At 49.4% G+C, this 10110-nt stretch overlaps 1 long non-coding RNA gene across 1 annotated transcript; it reads right to left on the bottom strand.

The window, feature by feature from the left end:
- Positions 1–3762: 3762 nt before the first annotated feature.
- On the bottom strand, positions 3763–4407 carry LOC148108214 (uncharacterized). Its single transcript, XR_015720841.1, has 2 exons — positions 4196–4407; positions 3763–4025 (listed from the first exon to the last, which is right to left on the bottom strand). It is a non-coding gene; the product is annotated as an uncharacterized LOC148108214 (long non-coding RNA).
- Positions 4408–10110: the final 5703 nt, after the last annotated feature.

The following is a 10110-nucleotide window of genomic DNA, read 5'->3' as shown; positions in this document are numbered from 1 at the left end:
GCCAATTTGGAAAATTACTGGGGTGGGAGAGAGAACACTTCAGTTTGCGGTCTATACTAGGTTGAATAGCGCTCCGCCCCAATTTATAACCATCCAGAATTTCAGTCAATTCTCGTTATTCACAGTGGTTACATTCTATAAAGTGGCTGCAGACATGAATGAGTGAATCCTGAATCCGTGGCTCCTAGGGGAACTATGGGGTTAGGTTCCTGGGAGCCTCTGGCTGCAACTTTTCATCAACCAATCATGTACATTTTTAGCATGTCTTATGTGCATTTCTGTTTAAAGACATCTTCTTTGCTACATATCGTTGATTCATTAACGTCGAACTCGTGGCCAACAGCACTGTACCTCGTGCCCGAATGAAGCTAATCTAACGAATTTTCTCCATGAGGCTAATCACAGCCTTCTTGCTCAGAGGAGCTAAACAACGGTTCAGCACTGGGAGCCATTTTGAACAGCAAAATCACCATCAAAAAGCACAAAATTGAGAAAACCGCAGCACTGAGTCAACCAAAAAAGAAAAAAAAAAAAAGAGGAAAGAAAGAAAGAAATTTGTTTACGAGAGCTGAAACAGGAAGGCGGGGCAATTCTACCTCAGCTGGGAACGTGTGCATTGGGCATTCAGATTTTTTGCTGCCCGGTGCATATCTGTAAATGACCGTGCGGGTTGGGGACGCCTGGGTGGCTCAGTGGGTTAAGTGTCTGCCTTCGGCTCAGATCATGATCTCGGGGTCCCGGGATCGAGCCCCACATGGGGCCCTGCTCAGCAGGGAGTCTGCTTCTCCCTCTCCCTCTGTGCTCTCTCTCTCTCTCGATCTCTCTTGAATAAATAAATAAAATCCTTAAAACATGAAAAAGTAAAATATAAATGACCATGTATATTGATTAAGGGGTTACAAATAAATTTTAGCCTGTAGGTGAATTAGCAAATACAGAGACCACCAGCACAGAGGAGCTACTGAAATTAAGATGAGTTCATACTGGGTTGGGGTGAGCCCTAACTGTAATATGACTAATGTCCTTATAAGGAGAGGAGAGGACACAGAGGGAAGAGGCTCTATATAAGAGCCATTCAGCTCCAAAGATTGCCAACCACAAACTGGAAGAGGAAGAAAAGATTCTGCTCTGGAGATTTCAGAGGGATCATGGTCCTGCCAACACCTTGATGTCAGACTTCTTGCCTCCAGAACCGTGAGAGAGTAAATTTCCGTGGTTTTAAGCCACCCAGCTTGTGCCACTTTGCTCCGCAGCCCTAGGAAACTCACACAGGATCTGAACATGCCAGCGCCAGCCAGGTTCCAGGAATGACAGGCCACGTGGTTCCAGGGAATCCCTGCCCAGTGAGGAGCCAGGCCAGCTCCCACCCCTACAGCCCTGCTTCAAAGATCAATGAGAGAATGTCGGGGAAGAGCTTAGAGAACTGGAACGTGTGAGATGGCTCGCACATTCTTATTCAAGCCCTCACGCTCCCCCATCTTCTTCCAGTGGCCTCCTAGAACTTTCCCAAACACCCCGGGTTCCAGTAGGACTGAGCTCTTCATCCTTCCAGGCCAACATTTGGCACCGGGTCTGCCTCCTGACATTTGTTCAGGCTGTTTCCTACACCAGGAACCCCATCCCTCAAATGCTACATCCTTGGTTTGCCAGGAAGGTGAATTTTTTCTTCTCTGAAACAGCAGTGATATAGAGAGTGTCTCCCCCTGGTATCATATAGATTTTGCCTCTGGTAATAATTTGCATCTGTCCTGCAGTTGAAGTCCTCACGGCAGGAAATTCATGGCTCAACTGTTTTGCACGTACCTGGGACGTGGCAGGTGCTTAATAAATGAGCTGGAGTGGTCCGAGAGCTCAGTGCGGTGCTTTAGAAGATCCTCAAGGATAAGACTATTTGGGCCTTCAAGTCTCCTCCTACCCTCACATCGGGACTTTGGGATTGTTGGATGAATGAATGAATGAATGAATGGTCGATTTTAAGTCCCTCCTATAGCATACGGGAAGTCAGAGGCTCTGGGGCCGGCGCGACACCCAACAGCACCTGGGCTTTCGAGCCCAGCAGGAAAGGCCATGTTCTGACACGGTTTCTGGAAGCTAGTTCCAGCCCTATGGCACACCTGCATTGGGCCTCCGGGATCCCTGTGCCCGGCCTGCCCCAATGATGCCAGTGTAAGGGCCCATTTGAAGGGGGGATGCCCGCACACCATTCTTTCTAAACCAGACTTTTTTCACATGCCCTGGCTGTCTTTCAGCCAGAGCAGGCTGAAGGGAGGTGAGCGAGGCAGCCAGGAGCTGAGACTCTGAGGGTCAGAAACTACAGACAGGAGGACCTAACAGCTGAAGGGGTGTTCAGAAGGTTTGGGGCTGTATTAGGGTTCTCCGAACCAATAGGCTATACATATATAAATATAGCCAATAGAATAGAGAGAGAGAGAGAGAGAGATCGACTGTTTAATTCCCACTTGAGAACAGAAGACTGATACCCAGCTCAAAGTAGGCAGGCAGAGAGGGCAAAGTTCCCCTTTCCCTCTTCCCTCACATTTTGTTCCATTCAGGCCCTCAGTGGATTGACGGATGCCCAGCCACACTGGGAAGGACATTATGCTTACTCAGTCTGCTGATTCAAATGCTAATCTCATCTGGAAACACCCTTCCAGACACACCCAGAAATATTGTTTAATCTGGCACTCCATGTCCCATCAAGTCGACACATAGATGAACCATCCCAGGGGTCCTTTCCAAGAATCCAGACCTCTGCTACAGCCACGCGGGCACTGCCAAGTCTGCACCCCTCCTGTCACTCTCCTAGAACCGCAGAATGTCAGAGCAAGGAGGACTCAGAGGGGTGGCCAATTGGGGATCACGCATGCGAGATCAGACGAGATGGCATCGTGGGTGACTGGACCAGGTGCGTGCCTCCAGGGCAGGGTTGGCCTGCGGACTCCCCCGGAGAGCAGGTGCTCTGCCTGAAAGCATGTGGTCATCATCACCTGTAATTCTGCCCCAAGTACAAAGCACCTGGTGGGTCAGGCTCAGGGTCGTGTTCCCTGAATCCAATTCTCTGATTATCCCAGTGGAAATTCTGCTAGAGAGAGGCGGGGCCACTCGGGGTTATGTGGTGGCGAGAAATGGGCAGCGTCAGGACGAGAAGCCAGTTCTGCCCACACTTGAACCACCGTCTTGTGCTGATCCAATCACGTAATCAGCAAACTCGCCATGAGCCAGGCAGCGATGAGACCCAGACTGTTTCCAAGAGCTCTGGAAATCTGGACATAGCAGAGCTGGAAGGATCTCAGAGAAAGCCCCATTCTACAAGGCAGAAAGAGTGAGGCCCACTGAGGGGAAGAAACTCATTGAGCTCACTCAGGAAACTGGAGAATGTCAGGCAGAACAGAGACCGGAGCTAAAGTGCCCATTTGCGTGTGCGTGTTGGAAGTGATGGCATTCGTTTCGCTCAAGTCTTCAGTGAGGACCGGGCACGCTCACTAAATCCATGGTTTGGGCACGCCTGCAGACCCACAGATCCTACTCTGGGACGTGACAGGCTGGCATCCATTTACCCTTGAGGCTTCCGGGCTCTCCTCATTTCCCCCCCAAATCCCGGAGCATTCCCTTTGGGTGCTAAGTTCGCTGTGCCCTCTTCAAATTCATAGTGTATATGGAATCAACAGAAAGCCGCCCAAGGTGAGTCATTTATTAATCATAAACAAAACAGGCCCTGATCAAGGACACATCAGCACAACCATGGAAAAAGAAAGGCAGGAGGGTTGCCCAGTCCCTTTATTTAATATTAACTACGTTATGTGTTTTCATTTGAATTCTGAGAAAGAGTTCTCCGTATTCCCTGGTTTTCTATGAACTCAATCCAAAGTCAATTTTCCTTGAATCCACGGATGCCTGCTTCCTGGGAGCCAACAGTGAGATGAGGGACTTTGGAACCACGGTCTCTCACGCTGAACGGAGGCCCGGCTGGCTGGACCCCCTCTGCGCGGCATGGAAGGACCACATTTTTGGCGTTGCTCGATGTACTGGAAGGAGAACACAGACAACAAGCGTGAGGATGAGCCCTTAGAAGGTGCACGCTTCACTAGGGTGGAAATTTCCAGGGCTCAAGGACCCGTGCGAACAGCCACTTGTGGAAGGATAAGCTGTGGCCTGGGTTGAGTTAAGAAGTTGTAGACTTCTTAATTACACTTACATGTTTTTTCTCTGTTCCTCCTTCCCAGCGCCCTATGATGTAGACAGGTCAAGAGGTGCCACCCCATTTCATCAATGGGCCAGTTGAGGCCCAAAGGGTGAAATAATGCCCTGCAGGGCTCTTCCGTTCCCTGCAAACCTTCGAAGCAGCATGGTAGGGCGCCCCACGCTCCCCAAGGGCACCTGTTAGTTCACGACTGAGCTTCTATCCCTGCCGGGCTGCTTGTCTGTCAAAGTGGGAGGCTTTTGGCTTGGCAAGGAGTGCCCTTTGCTCTCGCCATGATGCCCATGACCCTTGTCCCTTCGCCGGAATGTGCAGCCTGCCATTCATCGGCGCCATTATCTCCTTCCAGCTGGGGAAACGGCTGAGCTCTAGGGCGCACCCTGATTACAGCGTGCAGCTACCTGTGGAGGTGGCAGGGCCCGTCTGGCGTGGGCACGCCCCCCGGGTAATTTGCACAGCATGGGAGTGCTGTGATCCAACGTAAAATTCAGGAGTCTGCCCCCTAAAAAAAGCGCAGAGATGGAGGGGAAAGGTAGGGAGATGAGAATACAATTTGACACAAATTACCTGGTGCTTGCTGGAGCGGAACGAGGCAGTGGGAGCTGCCAAGGGCAAGTCTGGTGGGTGCCATGTCAGTACAGCGGAGAGGCCAGCCTCGCGGGTGGGCGATGGCAGGGGGGAGGGGGGAGGGGGAGGGCAACTGACATGGCCTTGGGGTGGGCATCACTGGGAAATCCAAGGCTGTCAGAACCGGTCAGGGCCCGAGAGGTTTTCCTGCCTAACAACTCCAAATGCCAGGCACCTAGCAGGCTACTGTAGGATTACCTGGAAGCTTGCTAAAAATGCAGACAACTGGGTCCCACCCTCCGAGATTTTGAATCAGAAAATTTGGAATAAAAGAAATCAGTCCTGTGGATAGAAGGGACAGCGTGGTGACCGTAGTTAATAATACCGTATTGTACATTTGCAAGTCGCGAAGAGAGCAGATCTGAAAAGTTCTGATCACACACAAAGAAATTGTAACTATGTGGGGTGATGGCTGTTAACTATACTTACTGTGGTGCTCATTTCACACTATATACAAATATTGAATCAATACGTCACGCACCTGAAACTCACACATAGCTGACGTTCAGCAATGCCGGTTTCAACTGCGCAGATCCATTTCTATGTGGATTTTTTTCAATAAGTCCAGTACTGTGGATGTGTTTTCCTTCTGACTTTCGTAATAAGATTTTCTTTTCTCTAGCTTACTTTGCCGTAAGAATACAGTTTGTAATACGCAAAATGTACAAAATATAGGTTCATCGACTATATTATTGGTGAGGCTTCTTGTCAACACTAGGCTATCAGTAGTTAAGTTTGGGGGGAGTCAAAAGTTATACATGGATTTTTGACTGTGCAGAGGGTTGGCACTCAACCCCCACGTTGTTCAAAGGTCACTGTGATAAAAAAAAAAAAAATTGGAGGTGCAGCCAGGATGGCCGTATTATGGTTCAGTGCCAGGCATGATTCTGATGAGAATCCTGCTGGGAAATCAGTTTATTGACAACTCCCTCTTTGGCCAGAGGAGGAAATTCAGCCCAGAGAGAAAAAAGGGTCTTGTCCAAGATCCCACAGAGAGTTAGAAGCAGATCTTTCCATGGCCTCTTGCTTACTCCCTCTCTCCCTCCTTCCCTTCCTCTCTTCCTTGTCTCCTTTCCTCATCCCCTCCCTTCATTCATTCATTCATTCCTTCAGTAAACATTTGTTGAGTGCCTGTTATGAGCCTGGTACCCTGTTAGGTGCAGAAACAGCCCTGATCAAACACCCTAGTGGGAAGGACTGGCATTAATCAAATAATCACTCACAAAATATAGAAGTACATCTATGACCGGGAGAGGAACATGAGAGGTTGTGTCAGGGGAATTCAACATTGCACAGTGTCCTCATCTGTAGAATGGGGTGTCCTCACTGGCCCTCCCTCCTTCTCCACCTGTACAGCTCACACAGGATGTTAACCAGGAATGGATTGCGCAAACATTAAAGTAATTCTCCAAATGCCAAGCTTATCCTGACTCTGATAGACACTCGATAAATATTTGTAGAATTGGATTGCTGAATTGAATTATTCTGCAAAAATAAAGCAAGGATTAGCAGGAATCCCCAACCCCAACCCCGTGTTCACTCAATTTTCCTGGTAGTGCTGACAAAACACAGGCTGGGTTTGCCAGACCTGAACAAGGACCAGCGGAAAGACTGCCTTGTACAGATCTCTGAAACGTCAGAGCCAGAGGACTCCGATAGCATCTGGTCTGTGCCTGCCCTCAACCTCACAGAACGGGAAACGGAGGTCCAGAAAGGGAAAAGACTCTTCCAGGGGACACCCAGGAAAAGTGGCCAGACCCAGGCTCCCCGAGTCCCAGGACAACTGAATGGATGATAGAGTAACAGAAAAATGGCTATGTCTTGGGTACCTAGATGCTAGGAGCTGTTATCCTGTGTGCGGAAAATTTTAACATTAGAAACATTCCCCCTGTCCTAACTAATGCTCTACCGTAGGACCAGTCCCCGTGTTTCTAGGAGCATTTCTCCATAGGTCACAGCCAAGAGTAAATGTCCACATATGTTTGGTAGACACTGAAAGCTCTCACCGTTTTCTGTTCCAGTAAAAGCATCCATATTTCTCTTTAGGAAGCCAGTCTCTCCCTTCCCAATCTCTCTGTGAGGCTTCAGTAGGGTCGTCCATCCACTTCTGGGGGACGCTGGCACCTGTCTTAGGCCTGACCAATCAGCTTATTCCATCTCCCTGAACGCAGTGACTGGTTCAGGGAAGGACATGTGACTCAAGGTGGTCCAATAAGGGTCATCCCTGGGATTTTGGCTGGAACTAATGAGAAAGAGGCACTGTCTTTCCACTGGTTTTGCTGAGCTGGTAAGATGTTATTCTGGAGCTTCTGGGCATCCCCCTGCATCAAAGCTGGAAAGCCCTTTTGTAAATGAGTCAACATATTTGGGGGGGAGGGTGAGAGGCGAGGAGAAATTGATTCTTGAAGATATATACATATATATTATATATATCTATATATACGTATATCTATATATATTATATATACAGCCTATTGATATAAAATATATAGTATTATATACGGTATATATAGTATATACGCTATATATAGTATATAGGGTATGTATGCTATATATAGTATATATATAATACTATATATAAATAAAATATATATACTATATATTTATATAGTATATATAATTTTGTATATTATATATGTGTGTGTGTATATATATATATATATATTTTTTTTTTTATTTTTTTATTTTTTTTGGTGGGGACTCCTGGATGCAGCCATTCCTGCAGCAAAATACTGTGTGCCTTGCAGTTAGGGAAGGCAGTGAGTTTCCTGCGACTGGTTAACCCGGAATGGCGGAGACAGCTACCTGAGATCTGTGGGGTTTTTGCTGGGAAACAACCACCCAGTCAGCGACTATTTCCCAGCCTCCCTTACAGATGCCATGCGGTTAAGTTCTGGACGGTGGAACTGCAGGCAGAGGGGAGGACACGACCACCACAAACACCTTCTGTGCCATCTTTCACACTGTCTTTTTCCATCCACTGGCTAAAATGTCAAAATACCCAGGATGCCTTCGGAAGCCATATATAGAAAATGGCATCGGGCAGGGTCCCTCAAGGACCCTATGGAGGAGCGTGCTGCCTCCCCCATGGCCACCTGGACTGGAGTGAATAAGAAGTAACCTTCCACTGTGTTAAGCCACCAAAATCCTTGGGCTTCTTTGTAATAACCATTATCTTAATTCATCCACCTAGAGTTTCGATCCGAGTTCTTGGTCCTGAACAATAGAAATCCACTCTGGCTAGCTTAAGCTGAGAAGGAATACAAGAAAGGGATGGTAGTTGTTCACGGACACTCCCTGAGAGCAAGAAAAGCAGGCCCGGGAGCCATGATGCTCAGAACAATGCCCAAATTCATGGCGCTCAGAAATGGAGCTGGCGGGGGAGGGGCGGGCGCTACTGGGCGCCAATCCCTCATCTTGCCTGCGACATTCCCAACGCTCACAGGCAGCTACAGACCTTTTAGTGTGTGTGACTACAGAACCACCTGAGAAGGCTCACCCTGAGGAAGAAGTCCGGGTACGGTCAGCTTGACCAAAGAAGAAAACTGGGTTACGGGACATTATGGGAAGAACTGGGATTCTGGGTATGATGAGCAAAGAGTTCGTCTTTCATATGGGTCATCCTTGGGGACTACTGTCAGGGTCCTGGGATCTTGAGAGCTGAGAGTGAACACTAAAAAGGGTATTTCACTCAAAACTTCACCCAAGATGTCCAGTCCACATCGTTGCTTTGGGACTCCAGTGGTGGGGGTGGCCTGGGCTGGAGGGACCTCCCCCTCCTTCTCTGTAGGCCGCCATGAAGCTTCGCACCACGACACTCCAAATGCATTGGCGGTGGTGCCCAGAGCGGTGTTCCCATGCAGCGTCCTGGAGAAAACGTGCTTGTGAGACACTAAGACGTCCTCTGAGAATTCTCCAAAATACATGGATAGGGAAAGACTTACAGGAGCAGGGAAGTCCTGGGGTAGCAAGCGGGGACAAGAGACAATGGAACTTGACCTCTCAATGTCAGTGTGAACTCCGGTGCTCTCCACGGGCTGAGTCAAGGGCAAAGGTGCTCAGTGCCTTCTGTTTGGTGCTCCAAATCCTCCCTCCACATTTCCCACCCTGCTCCCAGCCCCAAGGACTGAGAGGTATGACATAGAGAACCAAGCTCACTTGTCTTTTGGCTTATGGTGGGATTCAACCAATGAGAGGCACTAGCGGATCTGCCACCCTAACACCCCGGCCCGGGAGTGGCCATGACTGCTAGCTTCTCTACCTCCCAGCCCTCCAAGGCCACAGGTCCTAATACATGGCTGGCAGACAGCCCTTTGTCCCCACCCTGTGCTGTCTTGGGTCTAGAGGAGCTTGCACCCCCTTCTGTTCCCAGCCCCCTGTCAGATGGGATTCCTACAACCTGCTCATAGCTTTGAAGAGCCCCAGAACCAAACTTTTCTTTGAGTTCCCTAGTTTGAGTTGCCATCTTTCTCCACTAGTCTGCTTCATGATTTCGAAAGGCAATAACGTATTGAATTTTCAGTCATCCTTTCTTTCTCTTCTCTTTTCCAGACAGTCAAACATGCCTGCGCCAGAATGTTGGTGGGGTTTTTGTAGCATCTGGTGACCTTGCCTCAGTGCTCTTGTTACCTCGGGGCCCCGTGCCGTTGGCCTCAGATCTGTCACTGTTCGGAAAAATGTCATAAACCAGGCATTCCTACTCATGGCTGAGGGAAGAGGTCATGGAATCTACTCCAGGGGCTCAAGACTAGTCAGAAAGCCAAGCTCTTAAAGGCACCAAAGTGATGAGCCAAGCCGGGCCGACTGGTGATGGATTTCGGTTTGGAAGGGGCTTTACGGTGTACCTGCAGATGTCTGAACACCCACACAGAAAGAGGGTCACCCATGTTTCTCCCATGGACCATTCCCCCACCTCATATGACCCTCGTCTGACCCACTTGCAGACGGGGTCTCCACGGATGGCTATGCGAGCTGCCTCGCACAACGGCAGGGGGCGTCAAGCAGGTGGGAACAAGCAAGAAGCAACCTCTGATCCCACCGTGGTCCCCACCTGCAGCTCGGCCCAGCACGCAGCCGTCTCTGCAGTGTCCAAGTGGCTCAGGGACCCCAGGCTGAGCAGGGTAGGCAGTGGGGGGGGGGTGAGGGGGACAGCCTGGGACTGCCCACTACCTCCCACCCCAGTCAAGGAGAAGGGGTTTCAAATGTGCTTTCAAATCCACGAGCTCACTTTGGTCGGGCCTGTTTTTAGGACACAGATATGCCCACTCCGGGCTTATGGAGGATTG

The sequence above is a fragment of the Ursus americanus genome, chromosome 21 (genome assembly GCF_024610735.1).
Source record: "Ursus americanus isolate L20-20 chromosome 21, mUrsAme1.1.p, whole genome shotgun sequence".
Lineage (NCBI taxonomy): Eukaryota > Metazoa > Chordata > Mammalia > Carnivora > Ursidae > Ursus > Ursus americanus.
Note: the sequence above shows the minus strand (reverse complement) of the source record. Positions and strands in the feature narration are given on the sequence as shown.